General features: G+C 33.8%; 2 long non-coding RNA genes across 2 annotated transcripts; one reads left to right on the top strand and one right to left on the bottom strand.

The window, feature by feature from the left end:
- Positions 1-2,966: 2,966 nt before the first annotated feature.
- LOC130667014 (uncharacterized) lies at positions 2,967-4,222 on the top strand. The gene is made up of 3 exons (XR_008989786.1): positions 2,967-3,246; positions 3,324-3,412; positions 4,035-4,222. It is a non-coding gene; the product is annotated as an uncharacterized LOC130667014 (long non-coding RNA).
- Positions 4,223-6,562: 2,340 nt separating this feature from the next.
- On the bottom strand, positions 6,563-8,152 carry LOC130667013 (uncharacterized). The gene is made up of 3 exons (XR_008989785.1): positions 7,797-8,152; positions 7,543-7,711; positions 6,563-7,464 (listed from the first exon to the last, which is right to left on the bottom strand). It is a non-coding gene; the product is annotated as an uncharacterized LOC130667013 (long non-coding RNA).
- Positions 8,153-25,654: the final 17,502 nt, after the last annotated feature.

Below are 25,654 nucleotides of genomic sequence, written 5' to 3'. Positions count from 1 at the left end.
TGGAGAAATTTTCTATCTTTAATTCATTTTATTTTACATTTATTTTGAATTTCAGGTCATGGCTGATTGGAAAGAATTTTTTTCCCGACGAAAATCTATAAAAAATCTATACCCTGTGGAAAAGCTCTCATAAATTCTGATAAGATATTGAATATTTTTTATGAGAATCTATGAGCTTCGAAAATATCTATGAGATTTAAAAAAATTCTCATATGAATTTTTATGAGAATCTATGAGTCAAAGCTTTTGATGTTTTACTATCATGATTTCCGTACTAGATTTTTAAAAGAATGAGTAAGATTTTTTAATTTATGAGATTTTGTGACTCGAATTCCGCCAACGATTATGAGATTGAATAAGTACTTTCACTTCTATAAGATTGTTACAGTTCATTCTAATGTATTTTCAATAAGAATTGATCAGGCGAATTCTGATGTTGTAATACTTACAAAATCTCAATAAAATTATTTTTTTATACGAAATTTTCAGAATTTATAAGTTTTAGTAAGAGTTATCCTAGGAGATAATATCTTATTGAATATCATAAAATATTTGTCATATTTTATGAGAAAATATTTAACATGTATTTCTTCGAAATTTTATGAGACTGAATCAGGAATCACATGGACAAATGCAGACCTTTTTCTCATAAAAATTTTATGAGAATTAGTAAGAAAATCTACAATCGAATTGACTTGTAAAAACTTAAAAGATTTAATTTTAATTCAAAAACTATGTGATTTATGAGTTTTTGTAAGTTTTAGTTAGAAGGCTATTACTTATAAAATATTATGGAGTTTTTATGAGATTTTATAAATAATTTCCATTCACATAAAATATTAATTTTATCAGATTCATTCAAAAATAATTGCTTAACTCCATTTTTTTTTATAAGAATTTAAACCAAAAATACTAATATTATCACTTTTTTTTGTACTTTGAATATTTTAACTGTTCGGAGATGAGTGAAAATATAAGTTTTTATGTGATTTTTTACAAACCCAGCAATGTATCTTGCCCCATTTTTTTTTGGTGCAAGATACATTATTTTTTTATAGCAATATTGAATTTTTTTGGTTTAACAGAATAAAATTTCTCGGAACAAGTACTATTCTTTTCACGCAAGTATTTTTGTATTATTCGACCAAAATAACAAAAGTTGCTTAAGCCAAGAGAAAAAATTTCTTGGGAGAAAAGATCAATATGGAGAAGGGGAAAGTCACCGGTGCTAGACAGCAGCAGCGGGAGTAGTTCGGTGCTCGCCACGAGATCGCGCCTACGATTTGTAGTGTCCCTGGTAAGACATTTATTTCAGAAGTTTTATATTCCAAATTTCAATACGATTACGTTCAAGTTCTCCTCTGTCATTTGACAGACCAACAAGTACCTGTTAGGGTTGAACTATAGTATGTCCCATAATTCATCATGACTTTAATATTTAATATCAATGTTTACTTGAGTAATTTTTTTTGAATAAATAAACTGACTCAATTTCATAGATTTTTCGTTAATAGATTGCTAAGGATTTTCCGCGTAAATACTCATACAAATATTCTTGACTGTACATAATATTAATTTATCTATGGATATAGGTCAAGAACAAATAATGAAATTTCATTATAATAATTATTTTTTATGCCGAAGGCGTAAATAAATAAATATCTTGTCGTTTTCACATTTATACAAAGTTCCGTTTGTTACTTCTGATTTAACTTTCATTTTGAATTGTTTTGCGTTTAAGTCACACTTCCGACAATATAATGTTGGCTGTTCCATTTTATATTTTATCTCGATGTGAACAGGTGGTTGGGTAGATGGGTTATGAAACAGGGTTGCAAGAAAATTTTTTTTCGAAGTCGTCGAGCCACAGCCACAGAGGGTACCATCAGAAAAGCCTAACAATAAAAGTGGCTAAAGAGCAATGTGGCTAAATGTAAACCGGCTAAAAGAGAAGTTGGCTAAGTTATATAGTGGAACCATAAGAAATGTACAAATTATTAATCGCTCAACCAATCATTGTGGCTAAATGTTAATCGTAACTAATCACAAATGTTATACATAGAAAAGCGGCAACATATTAAAGTGGCGACATATATTGTAGGTACACATACAATTGGTTTCATAGCCATTGAGGCCCTATATCAGTTCGGCTAAGTTTCATTTCGTCCATATATTCTCAAAATTACATTTAGCCACATTGCTCTTTAGCTACTTTTATTGCATGGAGAATAGAGAGAGGATATTCAGAGAAATCCCATACATGGGTTTTTTCTGAATACCCCATGTATGGGATTTCTCTGAATATCCCAGAGAAATCCCATACATGGGTTTTCTCTGAATACCCCGTGTATGGGATTTCTCTGAATATCCCAGAGAAATCCCATACACGGGGTATTCAGAGAAAACCCATGTATGGGATTTCTTTGGGATATTCAGAGAAATCCCATACACGGGGTATTCAGAGAATAACACTTGGCTTTGTGACATCTATAAGATAAAAGTTTTGAGGCTGTTTTCTGACCCATCGATAAGGCACCAAAATGTTGACAAAGTAAGAAATTTGTCATCGAAAAAATATCTGGTGTAAAATCTTGACACAAATGACAGCAGAAAGTAAATTACAAATAAGTTATCTAGGACTTTTTAAATTGAAATTACTTTTTTAACACCGAAAAAGAACACAATTTTCGTTAACTTCTAGGACCAAAATCTGTACGTTTTATTTTTTTAATATTTCAAATATTTTTCTGTCATATTCTGCCGCCATTTTATTTTAACGTATGAATTTTAATTTGTTTCGAATTTTTAATAATTTATTTTTCAAACATTTAAATTTCCCGCGCAAGTAGTAATAATAATTAATCAATTAATTAATTTGGGCGCATCCAGAGCTAGAGCTAGAGCAAAATTTCCGAATGCACCCAGGGTAAACTGTTTCCAACTTTTTCCTGATGGTAAGAGAATTCGTGTTTTAAATATTTTCTCGCCGAGTTGTCTCCATCTGTTGGCAACTGACTTTGATGCCTTGGCGTTCGTTGTCAATTTTCTGCCGTTCGATCTTTCGCGCCAACCGGAGACTCCCAACCATCGTAAATTTTCAACAAGATGGCAGCACAAGTATCACACCGGCTTTTGTTTGCTCAAGCCCATCTTTCACCTCGCAATTTTCAAACACACTCTCAATTACGTTGCCCAATTTATTTTTCCATCGAACCTCAACAACTTAAACATAATTAATTATACTCAGTAAGTATTTCCAGTCATTAATTGCAATGTCATCTCTCGTATTTCGTAATTAATAAATAATAATATTTTTTGTTTAGTTTCGTACAAAAAAAAAAATTTCCAATCATAAACATCAAATGACAACAGAGCTCTCGGACTTACTTTCGTCATCTGGCTCAGCAAACTGGTAAGTCCTTTCCATACCACCAAGATTTCTTATTAAAAAAATCTTGTTTTTGAGCCACCGTCTCATTAGCATACGACTCGCGAAACTCATAATCCAAAGTATGACTCAGGTTTTTTTCCTCATTTGAATTTTATCTTCAGCTGGATTTAAATTTTTTTAGTATTTCTAAATTTCTTTTTAACCAAAACAACTTCTCCACACATGATATTTTGTTGTTATTATTCAGCCATGTCGTAGGCGCTTTGACATCGTCTACGTCTAGTACTTTTTATTCAAATCTCGTGCTAAAATTATTTAAGCCAAATTCAAGGTCAGCGTATTCATATGTACATTAAATATCATTTATATATTTTTATCTCTTTAAAAAAACTCGTTAAGTAATACACCCACGTTACATATATACATATATTGCATGGGCAATTACTCAAGTTTTAACGTCTCTCTCCAGCAAGACCCAAGACGATTAATAAACCTTTGACTTAACTGATATGACCTCAATGGCATTAACCCCGTCTAACTTAATTACCCGGACACATGAGTCTCCAATAAATATAAATAAATCTCTAATAGATATATCTAATAATATACACACATATATTTACATAGCGTTTATTTATTTCAGACCCCAAGCGACCGGCAGTAAATCTGGAGTCAAGATCAATTCGCAGATTCCGCAGGAAACTAAAAGTGAAAATGAATCTCGTCAGGGAGACGAGTTAATTAGTCAATAATCTCGTCTCATCTCATCTGCTTGGTATACTTAAGTATTTATGGTAAAGTATACTCTTGCATTTATCTCTTTGTTTTCATGATACTTGCGTTAGCCAACGATCTGACTCTCAGGATAGATTCCCTTCGACTCTTATCCCAATTAGTCCCCCCGCGGGGTCACGAGGTCGTGACTCGGGGTCACGGCCAAATTCCCTCGTAAACTCTGAGATCTTTTGCCGCAAATTAACCAAACCCTTTTTTTATCATCTCCAATTCAATTTATTTAACATTTAAATATATGTGTAGATTTGTACATATATGTATTTGTTATCATTTATCGTTAGTTTTTCTACTAAAATATTTTTCAGCGCATTTCCTTATACTGTCAGCTTCGGCTAGATAGCGGGCGCGTGCTCTAGTGTAGGCGACTTTGATCTCTCGCGGGCATTAATGACTATCTAGTAGTTAATTAAACACGCGCCTTCTAAAGTTAAATAACGTATGGGCAATGTATGCAAATCGATGGCAAAAGACGCCGGATATATCTGAGGCGCTGAGATTTAATCTCCTATATATAAATCCTTTCCCTATATCTACATACATATACACATATATATTTTACATATATACACTCTACTCTGCTCATGATGCAACAGAAGCGGCAATCAAGGGAATAAAGAATCAGTTAAATAAAAATTTTAATGATAATCGCCAAGTAAAATTATTGATTGCATACTTTATATATATATATATATATACATTTTTTTTGTATGATCGTGTAATATTTGTGAAAAATAATTCGTGACTCGCCTCGGGGACATTCGTAATAATAATTTCATGAAATGAAAGGCCGCATTGGTAACTCAGGCTCTTTTGCGAGGCATTTGTCTCGACGGCTAATTTATCTTGACTCGTGACCCGGGCGGGTGTGTACTTGTATTACCTACTTGGCTATAGAAACTGATGCAGAGAATGAAAATTCCAGTTGAGTTCAGTTGGTTTGAGATAAAGCCAAGTATTTTGATAATTTAGTTAATTCGTCCGCAAGACATAACAATGGGTTTTAAAGCATATTGTCTATAAATAATTGTTATCTATAGCTAATATACTTAAACTTATGTATTCTATCTTAGAGTATGTACATATAAAGTTAAGAGCTGGGTTAAAATAGTGCTGGCGTAATGCCGGCGTGTGTCCATTCGCCAGCTACTAACTACTCGTTCATATATAATGCATGTTTGTACAGCATGTACATGGGTTGCGGGTCAGAGAAAGCTAAGATTTAATCGGCGAACGCGTCAACTATGACCTCAAGTACTCACTGGCTCAGTTTTTACCAGCCGCTGCGTGCTTTCGAAAAAATATAAAAAATTAAATACCGGATTTACTATTTTCTACGGATGGATACACAACTTGTGCATTTTTTTTGCTCTTCAACACTCGGATTTATTATTCTCTCCCGTACATCACCCCCTCGTTGCTCTCTCACGACTCTTCCCACGATTGGGATTAAAAAAAGTTTCGGGTTTCGATCACGCGAGCTAGCGCGTGGCGTGATTCAGAGGGACGTGGAGGCGTTTAAACATTGCACGAGACTCGGAATCTCAAACCACCTTGGACTCTACTCTCTACGAGCGTTATTAGTTTCCAAGACTCCAAGATACGTCTGGAGGTTACGTCTTGAGTCTTGAGGTTCTCCAAGCCAGAGCCAGCTCGATCAAGGAATTACCATTCAATTGGTACCGGTATATCCTATCGATTATTATCCTCATCCAGCGTACATTCAGTCACTGCAAAGATCCCAGATCTCAGATCCCAGATCACTGATGGGCTTTCTGCTCATTCCATCCAGCCTACATCACATTAAATCATCCTTCATATCCAGTTTGATTGAATTAATACAAACATTTATAACAGTAATACAACAACAATAATAATAATATATGAGATTAAACAATTTGAAATATTGTAATGCAATAGTATAAAAATATATTTTTACAGCAGGGATCATTGTAAAACATTTATAGTTGATGATTTAAACTGGAGAAGTATCACCCACGCAATCTTAAACCTCGAGACTCTGCGTCCATGAGTGTATGAGCATTGTCAGTGTTTTCTAAGCATGTATACTCACTAGACCGGTACAATAAGACGACTATTGACCGTTTATGTAGGCCCGTAGTCACGTGGAAATAAGGACGTTCACCGAATGAGACAATACAGGGTGTGGTCTACTCGCAGCAAATAATCTCAATAAAAATAATCATTTTATAAATGCTAATGCTGAAAAACAGTCAGCTTTTTATAACTGCTATACAAGTACATTTTGAAGTCATTTCTGTACATATATATCAATCGGTAAATATGTTTGTACTTATTTTAAATTTTTTTTATAATTAATGTCCATGTTAAATATCCAAGGACACTGCACTTCCGGCTACAATGTTTATTACGTATGTATGTGTGTCTGTTTGTGAGTATGAGTAACCAGAGATGCAGTGTAAGCCTAGAAAGGACAAGAGCAAGGTCGCTAAGACTGTACCAAGTGCGTGCGTATAGACTCGCCGACAGCTGCAGACTTACACGACGATCACATCTCGGTGCTGCAGTGCATACCGAGATGATCTTTCCAAGAAGTTTACAAGCTAAACGGCACAGCGACGACGAGCACGACCACGACGGTTGACGAAAGTCCAGACTTGTGTCGAGACGAGACCTTAAACTTGAAGGAATTAATGACACAAGTACTCGGAATTAACTTAATCATTCTCTGGATTTTCTTCTCTTTATTATTCAAATTAGAAAAAAAAAAAAAAAAAAACCAAGTAGATAATTTTGACATTTACTGTATTGTGTTACTTGCTGGTGAACTTCCGGATGGGTAATTTCAGTCGGAAAAAAAATACTTATCGACACGCGATCACCCAGAGATTTCACGAAAGACGATCCTTTGGCGTTCAAGTCTTGGTTGATCATCTTGCTCGTGCTCTTGGTACTGGAGATGGTATTGGTATTGGCTGTCTATAAGTTGATCTAGAACTTTCTCTTACTCGGTCATCCTCGTCGACTTGGAGATCTCTCCTATCCTGTCGCGGTTGCAATCGATGCATTGAGGTGTCACATTTTTCCCATCTCAATTATTTTTTATCAATACTTGATTTTATTTTGATATCATTTACGGTACACTTGGCGTATGCATATTGCTTTTATTATTTATTTATTTATTGACAGTGGTTATAAGACAAGAAGTAGAAGTGGATGAGATGAGGCATACGTCGCGAAGCATGTGTACGGGCCATCGATGATTATTGCAGCACGCCATGTTGGCTTCTTTCTCGTGTCTAACCACGCAACAAGACGTTCTTTATATTTATATATCTATACAATAATATATATATATATATACACCAGTTATACACCGTGTGTATGTCGCGTCTCCTTGACTTCGCACTTTGGTTTGCGCGTATCGTATCGCGTACTACTCGTTCCGCGTGACTCGTTCGACGTTTAATAAAAAACAGTAAATATAAAATTGCTCGCAAGGATTTGCCGAACAAGGTATTTATGTCTTCACAGTTAGTCCTTGAGCTGTAGAAAAAAAAAAAATAAAAAATTGATAAGCAAAAAATATATATATTGAATTAATTAAAATTATATTGAAGCGAAAAATTACAGTATATATATTTGTTCGTAATTTGAGAGTGTTTACGAAACGTAATACAGCCTCCTTTACAAACATTATATTAAGTTTAGTCTTGTTATGTATTGGAGATTTGAGCTGAGATTTGTACGCACGTGCGTTGTTGATTGTCCAGAAGTGAACCGACGAAGACGAAATATTAAAAGTATGAGTAGAGGGCGAGTAACCGGGTTTGCTTCTATACCAAGAGCATTATAAGTAGAGTATATTATATATAAAATATATGAGATGTGTGTGTATACAAGTGGCTCAAGCTTCGACGTATAAAGTAACGCGACAGCTGGGAGGCCACCAGGACGCGTGCGTATCTCACATCCCAGTGATCTTATTTCCGCATCATTTTAAATTATTTATCATCTATCAGAATATATTTTTTACAATTATATATGCGTGACGTGAATGCGTCGTAATGACGATAATGTTGTTTTTTTAAAAATGTATCAACGAGTAGAAATTTATAGAGACGTGTCCTCGTGCTCGTGTCCTCGTCAATCGAGTGATAATCTTCATATCCTCCCTCGCGATCCTCGGACCTACCGCATACGTTCCGAGCTGTCGCAGTTCATCCAGACGAGCGTAATAAAATCCACGCTCGGGAGCGTGCATCGAGTTGCATTAGCCGTCCCATCGTACCCAATAACATCCTCTGAGGATTTTTCAATACGTCCTTCCACTTCTATACGCAAACAAGAGTACGCTCTTCACTCTTTTTATCACTTTTTTCTGTGACTAATTTTTTTTATAAATTACCGTCACCTGAGCTAAAGAATTACGCGAGGGATTAGCGAATTAACATAATCTTGCGGAACGAGGCATTGTCTCGAGATTCTTTTGAAGAGAGAATGCGTAGGCTTGTTGTTGTTGTTGTGTTCGACCTAATACGGTAGGTAACGGTAGCTGTTATCCTGAAATATGTCTTCGGGAGTAAAGGCCACAAAATAAGATCGACTATTGTGTTCCACTAGTTTTGATTTTTAACCTCACGACCGAACGAACAAAAAATCAACGAATAAATAAATATATCAGATGAAATTTTAATAGCCAGGATGGGGATCTAAGGCAGAGAATTGACCAATGGTCACTTTTTGAATTTAAAAGATTCCCGCGCTAACTCAATTTTGTTCAAAAAATTATTTTATAAAAAGTTAACTACATAATTTTTGACGTCAATTGACGACCATTTGTCAGCAAATTTCTCGTGATCTGACAGAACATAAAAATGACAGTAATTTCGCATCACTTACTCGGAATAATCAATAATTTAAATAAATATAAATAATATTTATTTGATAATAAATTAAGCGGGCATTAAATAAGAGCCAGACTTATAGATATGCAAGTTATGAATTTATAGTTTTATGTGTTTAATAAATATCATAATAACAAGTTGTTGTTGAATTCTCTGGCATCGTCATTAAATTTTCTAGCTATTTAACTGACACTTTTATAACGGTGACAAGTGACATCAGTCCGTTATCAATCGTGTAAAGTCGTTTAATCATTTGCAAATATTACCGAGAGAAAAAAAATAAAATACGCTCAATAAATCACGATTGCAGTTAATCATTGTGTCAAAAAATATTTATTTAAATAATAGAGTATAATGATGCTGGCGAGGTAGATTGAAAAGTATGATAAAAATTTTTTTTTTGGTTCCCGAAAAATTAAAAAAAAACCTGTCACTCTACGAAAGTAACTTTCTAAAAAAGTATTCCTAAAATCAGGTTAAAATCTTGTTGGCTTTCTCAACAACCAAAATTCCGTAATGAATAGACCAATTAAATAAAATTTATTTACCTTATAATTTATAAAATAAAAAGTGAATTGAAATTTAAAAAAATTTATTAAGAATAAATGTATAAAAGAAAAGTAGAGGCGAGAATGAGATTGTTAAGTGAAATAAATTACACAAGATGTTTTATTTTTCAATTTAACTTCTTAAATAAATAATTATATATAGATACATTGAGATGGTTATTACAGTAGCCCGCGGAGGATTAACTGGAGTCTATTAATCAGTCGTGTAGGTCTCTAGATAGGGTATTAGTTTCTGTCTACAAGTGTAACAAACGCGTAGGCGCGTAATATTTCGGTGGCACGCCGGTACTAAAAACTCGGTGGAAATGGCTGCTGCTGATGATGAAAACTTGGGAATCGTCATCGTAATGGCGCCATATGTCTCCATAATGTCTCACCAGAACAAGCAATCAAGCCACTAAGCTTTTCTCGTAAAAGTTATTCATTTATAATATAAATTTCGTCTAAAATAGTTAACTCTAATCTTAATTAATGCCCGTCGCTATATAAATGCTAGTTAATCCTAAATAAGTAACATTGAGGACAGGGAAAGCTTAAGTGGTAATGTGTAATTGGAATAAGAAATTCATGTGAAGTTTTTTTGTTTTGTTGGTGGCGGAGACCGGGGCACGTCGGTCCCCAAAGTCGATAATTAATTTCCGTGTCTTGCGCATCGGGTACAAGTTGTTTTGATCTGTCTCTGACACGTTGGATCCCCTCCAAAAATTTTTTATTAAATTTTTAGGGGTCGGTCGTGCTCTGGGTATCTCGTAACGATCTGAAATTTGGTAAATATATCAAACTCATGAAAATATGACGATAAATTCTATTTTTGGCAAATTTTTTAGGGGGTCCGTCTCCTCCACACGTATTACATATATATAGGGAAAAGGGAGGCAAAACGGGATACTTAACGAAAAATTTAGTTTTTAGGGACATAAATATCGTAAATTGGCTTCATTTTGATTCTGTTTGAAATAAATATAACGAATTTTAGACTGCCATCAAAAAAAAAATTTTTATTTTCTGCGGGCAAAATGGGATACCCCAAAAAAAAGTAAATTTTTTTATTTTTTTTTTCAAATGAATAAAATTGATATAATAATGTCTTTCTAAATTGATGTAAGTAATAAAATTTACTCTCAACATATTTTTAAAGAAGTTTTTCCTTGTTATTTCTTTTCAAAATTTGAAATTGGCGCCACTATTATACTTTTCGCAAAAAAATATAAAAATGTTTTTTTTTAGCTTTTAATAGTGTAAAATGATACTAGATGTCATTTTTGACCATTTTCGAAAGTTTTTTGAGAAAAAAAAGTTTTGACGAAATTTTAAGGGTATCCCATTTTGCCGGCCTATCCCGTTTTGCCGCCCCCCCTTCCCCTAATTATGTATTTATATTGGTACTTGTTATGTACATGCGTTCATTATAACTTGATATTTAAATAATGTAGTAATATGTATACAGACACAGAGGTAATGTGTGTATATAGTTTTCGAGAGAGCTCTTGAGAGTGAATAGTCGGTCGGATGAGTAGCAACGAGGCGTCGCGACAGATTTAACGTATCTGCCGAACTAATTGGTCGACTGCGCCGATGAAGAGGCGTTCGCGACCGAGTTAGGGCCTCTCAGTTTAAATCTCTACTGTTATAACACACAGCCCGTCTAAGTGTAACTGCGGTATCTTTGTGGTGGAGCCTCACGGGGATGATAGAATTCGACGCGGATTCCACTGGCGGACGAAAATAGAGAGCAAGCAAGCACATTGAGAATGCCAGAGATGTATGAGCTTGTGCTGGTTCCGGCGGCTTCTCAGATAAAAATTATGCCGATGACTTTACAGGAAATAGATAAACTCAAGCCGACTAGTGACAAAGCGCCCAAAGTCTGAGATCGATCCTCGCAGAGAGGGAACGCGGAAAAATGATTGACACTCGATTTTTCCAGGACATTTTACTTTTTCTATCCAATCGATGCTCGCAGAGAGGAAGAGAGAGAGAATGGGCAAAAGTTTCAAAAATTTTGTATTTTTGAATGGACATAAATTTATTGACGGGTTGACAAGATTATGATGAGCTACAACATGCGCACATGAGTAATCAATAGCTCCGTTTAAATACGAGATGGTACTTCGACTGCGGGCATTAAATCTCGAAGCGACAATTTATGGTTCCACGCTGTCGCGCCGTTTCTATTTATAATTGCTCCAAGTCGCATTGCGCTCTCGGTTATAAGCCAGCTAGAGTTTTGTGTAGTACTCGTATGTTTTAGTTCAAGTACTTTACGACATATATGAGTATATATAGGATACATAATATCTATCTATATATATATGAGTTTCTATACCTCATGGAGTGAGTAAATTTTAATGCCGTGCATAAACAATCGTTAATCTTGAAATATGCGAGATTATATTTTAAAAATTTTTAATTCTATTTACTATTTATTAGCAACGATAACTGTGTGCCGGTTGTACTCCACACATGTATATATATTTGTATATTTATATATACAGTGTGCTGTACGTGTCCTTTCACTTCAGGATCGTCGATCGCATGTCAGTCATGGTCAGTCTGAACCCCTGACAGTATTTATGTTCTTTACGAGCGCTTTGAAAGACTCGAGAAAATCAATTAGAGTCAACTACATGCTCTTTTGTGTGCGATTGTTGTATTTAAAGGATTTCGTTCTGTATTTTTTTCTCCGCTTTATTCTCAAATTTTAAAATCCCAACCGTTTATTATAAATTTAAATTCTTCTTCATGATAAAATAATAAGAATAATTGTTCGGCAATAAGATAATTTGTGTGTAAATTATTAAGTCACCTCTTGGCATTTAAACTTGCTCTGGTCATTAAGAATTAAATAGACGAGAGAAATATAATTATAAACGTATGCATGCACGCGTTTTGGTATTTACTCGACAAACTATACTTGTTATAAGTTTCTGACTTGCATTTTTATTAGTTACTACTCGTTTGTTGCATATTCTGGTGTGTGCCACTCCCTGTGTACGAGCACTTTACTATCTCAAGTCGTGACTCGAGTAATGCCGCCCGATTACGTATCAATTTCACTGAGTTGATGCACACACTGGATCCTAATATAGTGAGCAACTTGTGTATCCATAAATTATATATACAAGCAACAAAGTCTTGATGGTATTACAACTCTCTTCGTATTGAATTGGACCCATCAATTTGAATAATTGGACTGGTTACAACCAGCAACCATCAGCGGACACAATACTCGATTTCGATGTTATTCTAATCTGGCTATACAAATTTAACGGATCAATTCCCATCGAAGCTTATTTATATGCAGAGGATGTTGCGTAAAAGTACTCTCTAAAACTAAATAAGTGAAAATTTCACTAATTGAAATAGTGATCTTAAAATTCACTACAAAATTAGTGATTTTGAATTAGATTCACTAATTCATTAGTGATTCTCCGGATTCTACAATGATTACTAGTGGCGCCTCGCTTAAGGACTTTTTATTCTATCGTTGAATTATCAAATTCAGGGCAAAATTAATTACGATAATTTTTATATACAACTGAACAGTATTAATTCAAGTAAGTTAATTAAATAAAACCTAATTTAGTTGCTAAATAATACATCTTGTTATTTTTTAATAGCTTTATATTTTTACTCCAACTTTTTTTACCGAACCTGAATCAAAACCATCATTGACAATAGATTCAGGTTATGAGTTATAATTATGATATAAATATTTACCGTATGAAAGTAATTTTAATTGTTAATTTAGTCGATCAAGTTGCTAAAAAAATTTTATAATCAATTACAAATAATAATCATAATAATAATAATAATATTTTGATACAATATTATTAGCAACGATACAATATTTTTCCAAATAAATCCTCGTCAACAAGTGAATTAGTACATTTTTGACTAATTCAATCAGTGAAATTTTCACTAATTCTATATGTTGTTTTTTTTACTAATTCAAAAAGTGAATAATCACTAATTCATAGTCGTATACTTTGGACAATTTAGATTAGTGAATATTCACAAGTAATTAGTGGTTTTTCACTAATTTAGTTTTAGAGAGTATATTGTGGATAAACAATTTAATTTAATGTACCTTGACATTTGGGATTCCAGGGTGAAAGTAAAATTAGCTTTCGTTTAATAACTATCGCCGTACATACATTAGATGCCCGTGTTGTGCATGCATGTTTTTTTAAATTTCACGCAATTTAAAACCCATCGAAATTTTATTTTACTCTCTAAAACTAAATTAGTGAAAAACCACTAATTACTTGTGAATATTCACTAATCTAAATTGTCCAAAGTATACGACTATGAATTAGTGATTATTCACTTTTTGAATTAGTAAAAAAAACAACATATAGAATTAGTGAAAATTTCACTGATTGAATTAGTCAAAAATGTACTAATTCACTTGTTGACGAGGATTTATTTGGAAAAATATTGTATCGTTGCTAATAATATTGTATCAAAATATTATTATTATTATTATGATTATTATTTGTAATTGATTATAAAATTTTTTTAGCAACTTGATCGACTAAATTAACAATTAAAATTACTTTCATACGGTAAATATTTATATCATAATTATAACTCATAACCTGAATCTATTGTCAATGATGGTTTTGATTCAGGTTCGGTAAAAAAAGTTGGAGTAAAAATATAAAGCTATTAAAAAATAACAAGATGTATTATTTAGCAACTAAATTAGGTTTTATTTAATTAACTTACTTGAATTAATACTGTTCAGTTGTATATAAAAATTATCGTAATTAATTTTGCCCTGAATTTGATAATTCAACGATAGAATAAAAAGTCCTTAAGCGAGGCGCCACTAGTAATCATTGTAGAATCCGGAGAATCACTAATGAATTAGTGAATCTAATTCAAAATCACTAATTTTGTAGTGAATTTTAAGATCACTATTTCAATTAGTGAAATTTTCACTTATTTAGTTTTAGAGAGTATGTAAATAAAATTTAATTAAAATTTTCGCGGACTCTGAATTACAAACTCGGTTATTTATTGGACGGAGTGTTAATTAAATTTTGATATACGTTATTTATTTTTACGACCCGATGATAATATTTCGCAAATCTCGATATCAATCACGTTAGCTTAAGCTACCGGGTTACAAATGTATGTATATATGTATATGTAGGAACTAGTTTTGCTATCCGTTGGATCTTTCGGGACTCCGTCCTTCGAGAGGTCTGGCTAACGGTAAAGCATTGTGGCTGCTCGCGCGTGCCCGATCCGTCGATTACAATTCTCTAAGTCTCTCTCTCTCTCCTTCTGACTCTGAATCGTTGGATACTCGGGTGAAGAAAGAGCGTAGTGTAAGGAAGTCGCGAGAAGGCAACAAGTAATGTTGTATCGATTGAATGCCATACAATACCTATATGCTTGTACATTTATATCTTCAATCGTGGGTGGAATCGGGAGGCTCGTGCGTGGCCGTTCGAAATCCCGTGTCCAGTTTGTGTGTGTGTGTGTGAGTGTGTTCCGGTAAAATGTTAAGGGCGGAGAGGGGGCGGATCTAACGGCATTGAATCATCGGATCTGGATTATCAACGGCCTACTATCAATTGCCACACGCGAAAAACGATTAACTTTGTCGCTCTGATTGCGCTGGCAACCGTATTTACGGCTGCGGCTACGGATTTTTAAAATTAAAAGCTTCAATTCTGGTTTTTTATTTATATACAACTACTTATTTCCACTGGGTGTAATGTACTTTACGACGAGTGATGGAGCATTTAGTTTGATTTTCTCTATCTAGACGTATCGTCGGTATGAAGACTAATGGGAGGATCCAGCCCTGCCGATGGAATGCCCATCTCGTCAGCAGCATCACTCGTTCCTTCTTATATATATATATACATTTATATATACCCACAGCCGTGCATTACTAAGGAATAAGGATAGCTTGCTGATGCTGTGCCGTGCAGCTGTGTCCGATATGGATGATCAAGACTTGGACGCCTCCATAACACGTAAAGTTGTTTCCACCGATGATTGGACCAGGTGCGAGGTTTTTCCTTTATATAAGCCTCCATACTTCATATACCCATCCTGTATATTTCATCTATACATATATACGTTTCATGATCGGTAACTCATCATTACAAGTCTGAGAAACGATTTATAATGATCAGAAACCGTGGATTCGTCCTCTACTCGTATATAGGCACACACCGTCCGTACGTACGTCTGCTCTCCAGTTTCAGTGTATATCTCAACACACTAAAGAAGACAAGAATGTACGACACGCGTTAGTGTTGCAGGATCGTATAAATCTGACGCTAAGGCTACGCGTTAGTTCCGATGTCAACATCCCTCCTGATGCTGATGCTTTATCGTTCGCTGTGCGTCAGACACTCTCTTTATATAATATCGCACATATCCCCAATAAATAAAACACGTGTCGGCCGAATATTAGGATTTATTTAGACAGTACTAACTATCAAGCAGGAAGTACCCAACGCGTGCAGAGCGTAAATTTTTAAATGAATGTATATTTTTTATAAAACTTTTTCGCAATATTCTTTACGACATTTAAACTACAGTTTCTCTTATTTCGTATGATTCAGTTCGTACCGCTGGCGATGGCGGAACACTCGTAAACAAAAGTTATGCTCTCGGCTGATTTAAGGATGTATATTCGATAGATTTATCGTCGGTTTAATATTTCAAATGTAATGCTAAATGATACATAATAAGTGTTGATGGTAAATATATGTATTGAGTTTACGCTGATTTTTGTTTTATGTCCTTTCAATTATTGTGTTCCGAGAAGCTGACTTAAAATATATATACGTATTATGGTGGTGGCTAAAGAGTCTAGTTGACTAGCTGGTTGGCTGGTTTGTTACGACACCGACGTCAAAAAACAGTAATGGATAAAGAGCAATTGAAGTGTCGACGGTAATTGCTTTCTTCTTGACACCTCGGCTGCTTAAATCCGCTGTTAAAGTTAACGAGGAATAATTTCTACAAGTTTATTGTTACGCAATTGTTTGCTCTCACTGGACACCAGCTCACAGTGTGTCTATGTCTGTATATATTTACTACAATCGACCGGGAATCGACAATGGAGAAAGTCGGGGGCGTCAGTTGAGCTGCAAGCCGTACGTTGCACTCGTTCCCCGAGGCCGTTGTACCAGAGACTACTCCTTATATTAATAAATAACTAATAATATAAACTACCGGTGAATCGGGTCACAGTTGCTGATTATCAACGCCCTTTATCCTCGCCTACTCTCTAAAACTAAATAAGTGAAAATTTCACTAATTGAAATAGTGATCTTAAAATTCACTACAAAATTAGTGATTTTGAATTAGATTCACTAATTCATTAGTGATTCTCTGGATTCTACAATGATTACTAGTGGCGCCTCGCTTAAGGACTTTTTATTCTACACTGAAAAAAATAATCGCTAGCTGCTAGCGATTTTTTTCGCTAGCAGCTAGCGATTTTTAATCGTTAGCTGCAAGCGATTATTTCGCTAGCGGCTAGCGATTTTTTCATTAGCAGCTAGCGATTAAAAATCGCTTGCTGCAAGCGATTATTTCGCTAGCTGCTAGCGATTTTTTCGCTAGCAGGTAGCGATTAAAAATCGCTTGCTGGAAGCGATTTTTTCGCTAGCGGGTAGCGATTAAAAATCGCTTGCTGGAAGCGATTTTTTCTTTAGCAGGGAGCGATTAAAAATACTGTTTTTATCATTAAAATATATATATATATATGAATATATGTATATATATATATATATATATATATATATATATATTAATATATATATATTTAAATATATATATATATATATATATATATATATATATATATATATATATATGAATATATAAATATATATTTATATATGAATATGTATATTTATAAATTTATTTAACTGATAAAAATAGTATTTTTAATCGCTCCCTGCTAAAGAAAAAATCGCTTCCAGCAAGCGATTTTTAATCGCTACCTGCTAGCGAAAAAATCGCTTCCAGCTAGCGAAAAAATCGCTTCCAGCAAGCGATTTTTAATTGCTACCCGCTAGCGAAAAAATCGCTTCCAGCAAGCGATTTTTAATCGCTCCCTGCTAAAGAAAAAATCGCTACCTGCTAGCGAAAAAATCGCTAGCAGCTAGCGAAATAATCGCTTGCAGCAAGCGATTTTTAATCGCTAGCTGCTAAAGAAAAAATCGCTAGCCGCTAGCGAAATAATCGCTTGCCGCCAACGATTAAAAATCGCTAGCTGCTAAAGAAAAAATCGCTAGCCGCTAGCGAAATAATCGCTTGCAGCTAACGATTAAAAATCGCTAGCTGCTAACGAAAAAAATCGCTAGCAGCTAGCGATTATTTTTTTCAGTGTATCGTTGAATTATCAAATTCAGGGCAAAATTAATTACGATAATTTTTAAATACAACTGAACAGTATTAATTCAAGTAAGTTAATTAAATAAAACCTAATTTAGTTGCTAAATAATACATCTTGTTATTTTTTAATAGCTTTATATTTTTACTCCAACTTTTTTTACCGAACCTGAATCAAAACCATCATTGACAATAGATTCAGGTTATGAGTTATAATTATGATATAAATATTTACCGTATGAAAGTAATTTTAATTGTTAATTTAGTCGATCAAGTTGCTAAAAAAATTTTATAATCAATTACAAATAATAATCATAATAATAATAATATTTTGATACAATATTATTAGCAACGATACAATATTTTTCCAAATAAATCCTCGTCAACAAGTGAATTAGTACATTTTTGACTAATTCAATCAGCAAAATTTTCACTAATTCTGTATGTTGTTTTTTTTACTAATTCAAAAAGTGAATAGTCACTAATTCATAGTCGTATACTTTGGACAATTTAGATTAGTGAATATTCACAAGTAATTAGTGGTTTTTCACTAATTTAGTTTTAGAGAGTAGATGTCATCGTACCTCAATATTTACACTAATCAGCATGTGGTTTTTTATTTTCCATAACGCGGTAATGTTTGATAGAAAATTTAAAAAGGCTCTTGGGATGTATGCGTGAACTGACTTGAATAAAATGGAGCTCTGTAGTAGAGAGTGTCCAATTGTTCATTAGGCAATGTGAAAATATACAATGATTGCCTGTAAGATTAGCGATGAGTAAACTTTAAAAGTTTAAACGAAGAGAGAAAAAAAATAAGAAGCTAAAACTTTAAAAAGTCTTTTGTGAAACTTAAGGATACGACACACGTATTTACACACACACATATTTTTATCCTTCTCACCTAATATTTCGTGTCAGTCTACCATAATTAATTGTAATTAGACGAGGTCGGGTATTGTCTAGGCATCTTTAGACTTATTGTTAGACACACTCACACATTTTTAACTGGAGACCTCGTTCACACTACTTTCACGGCAATAATTATATTCCGGTCGCCCTCAAGACTTTATTATATTTACTGTCTACACAATTACTACTGGATGAACATGTACATAAGACATTACACTTACAATTAATCTATATGAGGCTTTCATTATTGTGCGCCTACTCAGTACTGGCTACAGTGACATATATACGGAAAAAATAGATTTTTTTGGCGCAAGAAATATTTTGCATTATGAACTGAAGACTAAAATTTTTTTAGAACTAAAAAAATCTCTCGAGGCAAGAAATTTTTTTTTCTGACATGTATAGGGGTGGGAGGGGCAAAATGGGGTACTTAAGGAAATACCAAGTTTTCGAGGACTCAAATACGCTAAATCTTTTTTTTTTTTTGGTTATTATATAGAAGTGGGGCTCCCCTGTTTTTTGGCTATAAAAAATCGAAAAATGAAGATATCCGAGAATTTTTTTTTTCATTTTGTTCTACTCTTCGGCGGATTTATGGTAAAAATTAAATCAATACCTAAAAAATTCAATTTCATAAAGATTTTGGCGATTGAAAAGTCAAAAAATTAAATTTTCGATTTTCAATCAAATATTTGAGCATTAAAACGTTTTTTTTTTTATAATTTCTATTTTTTTTCTTGTTGCGCATAGAAAATAGAATAATTTGAAAAAAAAAAATATTCGAATAACTGAATTAGAAAAACTCTATTTTTCGATTTTTTATGGCCAAAAAACATGGGAGCCCCACTTCTATATAATTACCTTTTTTTTTAATGATATTCAAAGTAAATAGAAGAAATTTTCAGTTACCGTTGAAAAAAAAAATTTTTCATTTCTACGGGCAAAGTGGGGTACCCCCTACAAAAGGTAAAAAAAAAAATTTCTGGATTTTAAACGAATTTGATTAGATTGAATTTTTTTTTAAGTAATTTACATGAAGAAAAATAATATTTTACATGTTTATTGGATACAAAAGAAGAAAAAAAATTTTTAATAGTTTTTATCATAAAACAAACATCATTAATATTTTTCAACTGACAATTGATTTTTGAAAAAGTTTACCAAAAAAATTCAAAGTAACGCTTAATTATATTTACAGAAGTGATTTTGGAATAGTTAAAAACCATTTAAAATATAAAATTTTCGGGGTACCTCGTTTTGCCTACTCTACCCCCTTTTTCCTCCCTTCCCCATACAAGAACGTCTCCATAATGTTAGATGTGGTTAATAATTTACCCGGGAAATTACCCCACCAACAGATTATCCTTGACAGGAAACGATTGGGTTTATTAATATCCGTTTCTATCGGTCATTTATACATTCGTAATAACACTTTTCGTCTATGTCTGTTTCGATTTTCACACAAGTAAAATATATTGCGGGATAATATATATAATGTAGCTGTTAAAAATAACTAAACGATATATTAACGTTTCAATATAACGCAATAATCGAATTATAGTTAAGTATGATCGGTTAGAGTGAGAGAGTGAGTGTGTGTGAGTAGAGGCCAGCCGGAAGACCATTGTCGAGTCTATCCCATAACTCAACATTACATCGTATGGGCATAATAGATTTGCCCGAGCGACGGCAATTGGACGCGCAATTTTCTCGTTTATATCAGAGCTACTATCTCTCCTTCAGTTTATTATCGCGTATCGGTATTGTCTGTGTTCGCTGTAAGCCGTATGGAGCATTCAGCACAGAGTGCACTATCTATCTATCTATATATATATATGTATGTATATATGTATGTATAGAGAGAGTAGAGTATAGGATCTGAGGATCGCGCATTAAACTGAATAAGATAATGCCGAAGGTGTTACGAGGAGGGAAAGTGAAGGCACGTTATATTAAACAAAGCGAAAGTTTATTACTAATACTTCTGAGCGAAGTACTCTAATATAAATAAATTTTTTATTCTCTTATTGTTGTTCTCTTTAACAGTCGTAAGCTATTTGTAATGCTCCAGAGCATTAGATCTTTTAAAAATAAAGCATCAGCAAAATAGTTGAGTCGGATATTAAGAATTTATGTATACATGTGTATGTATATGGATATATTACGTATTTGTGTGCGTGTATGAGGCCTCCGGGTAGTAGATAAGGCACGTCAAAGTCAGACGAGTTCTCGCTTCCAGACCTCGTCATTTGATTTATTAAACCACATTCCGATAATCTTTTCCGAGTGAATCTATTAATGGTCACTCAATCAGAATCATGTATAATTAATTCTTGTATTTTTAAAATTACGATTATTAATGTACCTGAATTAAGATATTGTCACAATCCTAATTAATCTTTTAACTTTATTTTTATTTATTACTACTATTTATATATTTGTATACGGCGATAACCTCACACGCTTCGTTGCCTGTCAATAAAAGTTACGCTGGTATTTTATTATTTTCTGCTAAACAGAAATTAAAGTTGTAACAAGTAGGAGTGTCCGCGTTCACTGGAATATCTATTATCTATTAAAAAAATTAATAAGATTATTTTAAAAATAAAAAATGAATAATTTTAATGGCAAGTTGCATTAACTTTCTTGCCGTATCTTAGGTAATTTAGAGACGTAATGATTAATTAAAAGTGTAATATGGAATTATGGAGTGTGTTGTCGGTTGATAGTAAACTAATTTAGCGGGAGAGCTGTTTTTCGTGATATTATAAGGTCCTTGGCATGAGCGGACAGCGAACTGGCTTTTACACTCTTACTCTTATATTGCTCGTTCGGTCTTTTCTGTTGGCTCCCCTCGGGCAGCCAGGGATATGCAACATTCTTGGCAAACGAACGACAACTTGAGCTTACGGCCAGGATCGCGGTCGTCGGATGTTTATGTGTATTTTCGCGATTGAATTTTACCAAGCGAGAGAATGAGACAGAAACAGCTACAGGGATTTTTGCGCGCCACAGATTAAATAAATAAGTGAAAATTAATCACAAGATGAAATCATTTATCCGACCGCGGTAATTTATATGTTTATTAAAATTTTCCTCACGTATTTTTTGAAATTTTATTTAAATGTTTACTCAATATGTACACAAGTGTGGACACGTGATAAATGTCTTAGACAAATCTCTCGTTATGCAACCGAGTACCGAGGGAGGGCTTCTACCGCGAGGGAATAGGTGTGGTGAATTATTTTCGGCGACATTTTATACAAAGAGCAACCAAGCCGACCGAATGCCGAGACGCATTTAGCACACCCGCTGGAGTAACTATCTGTATATATATATATATATATTATATACATAGAACACATTGAAGATCTCCGACTCGGCCGGTCGTCTTCACGTCGTTGCGCAACCGTCACAGCAAAAGAGTAAAAGAGAGATATAATTAAAGGGAGAGGGACAATAAAAAGAGCTAGAAAAATGAGGAGAGACAAAAAATATATAAAAAGTATGTTGTCTTGGGAACGCAGGCTTTTGCGATCTCCGATCGACCCGGAGTAGAGGCGACCGCATACCCGACGAACAAACTCCAGGCCCATGAGGAACTGGGTCGACGATGCGTCGTCATATCCACATTCCGCTCGAGCGTCGAGACGCTTTTTGCGATAGGCGCATTAATAGCGATATACTTATACACGTATAACGGATAACTTACACAGAAAATATAAACAAAAAGTAATTACTACTTTTCTATATAAACAAATTCCATGTAAACGCTTTTCCGCTCATTTAATTGGCTCTGACATATATCTCTATCTCTTAAATATCTACTTGGTTTTTTTTTTTTAATTTAATTTTTTTTTTTTTTTAAATATTGATGAAGGAAATGAAAGAGGTGATTGGGTTAATTTTAGAGCAGTGGAGAGTTGAAACAGGTGTCGGTTGTTTTAAATTTTCACGCACAACAGATTTTCCAAGTTAACTCCTTTTATCTCTCATCTCTTTCGATGGAGCGGTTCCAAAGTAAGCGCGTGGCATTCGTCACCTTTGAATATCACGCGGGATATGTTACTTGTCTCGCTTCAAAGCTCATTCTCTCACTCGATTACCCTCCGAATAACTAAATTTATGCGTGGCCCACGTCGTTTAATCCTCCGTAAGTTAGAGCCGGCCCGTGCGATCCGACATCGTTATTTTCGCTTATTGAGCAACAAATCGTCGCGATAATTATAATATACTATTATTATTATTATTAGGAATAAAAATTCAGTAATAAACTTAATGCCAGAGGACGTGACATTTGTAAGGCTTTAATTTTAAAAAGTTATTGGAAAGGTAATAGGATACCGTTGAAAAATATTTATATATTTATATTAAGTAAGAAGAGATAGAACAGGCTTTCCGACGGCCTTAGAACCAGGAAGCGGTCAGTGTGGTCTAGTGGATGTCGTCTTCAGTTCGCGGCAATGTCCTCAACTCATCGAATAGAAGCCAACAAGATTTTTCCGGGCATGACACACGTTTCGCGATCAAGTCTCACCCCCCTTGTTTACTGTATCCACAGTATCCAGTTTTCTTATTTAAAATTTTTTTTTTATTTTTTTTTCACTCGCGGTCTCGGTCGGTCGTTGGTTGGGGGCAATAAGCCGAGTGATCGAGACACGTCGATAAGGAAATTGCTCTTCGCACGCGAACCAATGCCGCAGAGAACAAAACACGGAGAGATACCGTGGGTGCACGCGTCAAAGCTTAACTCGTCCAGTTTACCAACAAACTGTATGTAGCTTAGTATGTTTTCATATGTATATATAATATATTTTTATATTTAATTATGCCGTGTTTATATTTATAAGAAAAAAGTAAAAATGAGACGAGGGCCAGTTTTAAATGCCTTACCGCGAAACGCTTTTACGTGAGCCATATGTCGTAAATTTACGAAACCCCGGCGCCTTGAGGATCCCGGACAATGTCAACCGAGGAATTTAGCCAATGCAGCCTTTGGAATTTTTAACATTTGAGCCGAGTCAAATAAAAGAATATACCAAGGACACATGGATGCTTCTAAAATTTATATTTTTATTTTCATTTACTTTACAACCGTCTCTATCAACATGCTTTAAATATTTTTATTTTGTTGCTGGATATTATATCCACATATGATATGTATGCGTGTTTTTATTTTAAAAGTACGGATAGGTCGTTGATCCTTAGACCCCATGGGAGGCAGACAAACCTCTGATATCTAGGCCAGACGGGTCCTCCGAAGATCCAAAAATTAATTATCTTCACGCGCTTTTGTTTCCACTCGCGCAAATGTGTGGGTGTTATATTTCAAGCTGAAATGTATAACGGTATTTCTTTTCAGGCATCGAGAACTCTAAAGGGTTTTAGTGCAATATTTACGCTCAACATATATATATATATATATTAGACTGTTTCATATTAAGCGACTATTTTTTATTTTTTGAAGAACTTTGAAAAATCGAAAGGGTATGTTAAAATATGTTGACAGTTAAGATATGAGCTCTCAATATTGATATTTAGAGGTGGCTGTTTATAATTTTCGGTTTTTCATTTAGTAACATGGTAAAAAATACATAACTTCCGAAAAAATCAAGATACAGAAAATTTCTCCTCAAACATTTTGTAGCAAATTTACCGACCTACAAAAAAGGTCTTCTATGATTTTTGCATAAATTCAACCATTCACAAGATAACCGACGTCACAGTTTGATACAATTCGAAGAACTTGTTGTTGCTCGTTCTGAATTTTATACGATGTCGACTAATGAGAATTCAGGAATTCTTAATACAGTTTTTAGTAGGAAATTGAATGCTCTATAAAAAAAGTTTCTTATCATTTTTTGATAAATCCATCTGTTCGAAAGTTATTGGAGCATGAAGTCAAGTTAGAGTAAATTTTGAGATCTTTTTACTTTTCCGGCGAAACTATCGGACTTATTATAAAATGTCACAGGATATTTTTTGTAGACAATTTTATTATCTAGAAATTATTATTGATAAAGTTTTTTGAAATTCTGCATTGTTTTCTAGTTATTTCCATTTTATTGCCAAGCACCGAAAAAAAAATAATTCTTATCGATTTTAAGAGCTTGGCAATAAAATGGAAATAACTAGAAAACAATGGAGAATTTCAAAAAACTTTATCGATGATAATTTCTAGAAAATAAAATTGTCTACAAAAAATACCCCAAGACATTTTATGATAAGTCCGATAGTTTCGCCGGAAAAGTAAAAAGATCTCAAAATTTACTCTAACTTGACTTCATGCTCCAATAACTTTCGAACAGATGGATTTATCAAAAAATGATAAGAAACTTTTTTTATAGAGCATTCAATTTCCTACAAAAAACTGTATTAAGAATTCCTGAATTCTCATTAGTCGACATCGTATAAAATTCAGAACGAGCAACAACAAGTTCTTCGAATTGTATCAAACTTTGACGTCGGTTATCTTGTGAATAGTTGAATTTATGCAAAAATCATAGAAGACCTTTTTTGTAGGTCGGTATATTTGCTACAAAATGTTTGAGGAGAAATTTTCTGTATCTTGATTTTTTCGGAAGTTATGTATTTTTTACCATGTTACTGAATGAAAAACCGAAAATTATAAACAGCCACCTCTAAATATCAATATTGAGAGCTCATATCTTAACTGTCAACATATTTTAACATACCCTTTCGATTTTTCAAAGTTCTTCAAAAAA

This window comes from Microplitis mediator, chromosome 4, assembly GCF_029852145.1.
Source record: "Microplitis mediator isolate UGA2020A chromosome 4, iyMicMedi2.1, whole genome shotgun sequence".
NCBI lineage: Eukaryota > Metazoa > Arthropoda > Insecta > Hymenoptera > Braconidae > Microplitis > Microplitis mediator.
This window is presented reverse-complemented; position numbering and strand designations above follow the sequence as displayed.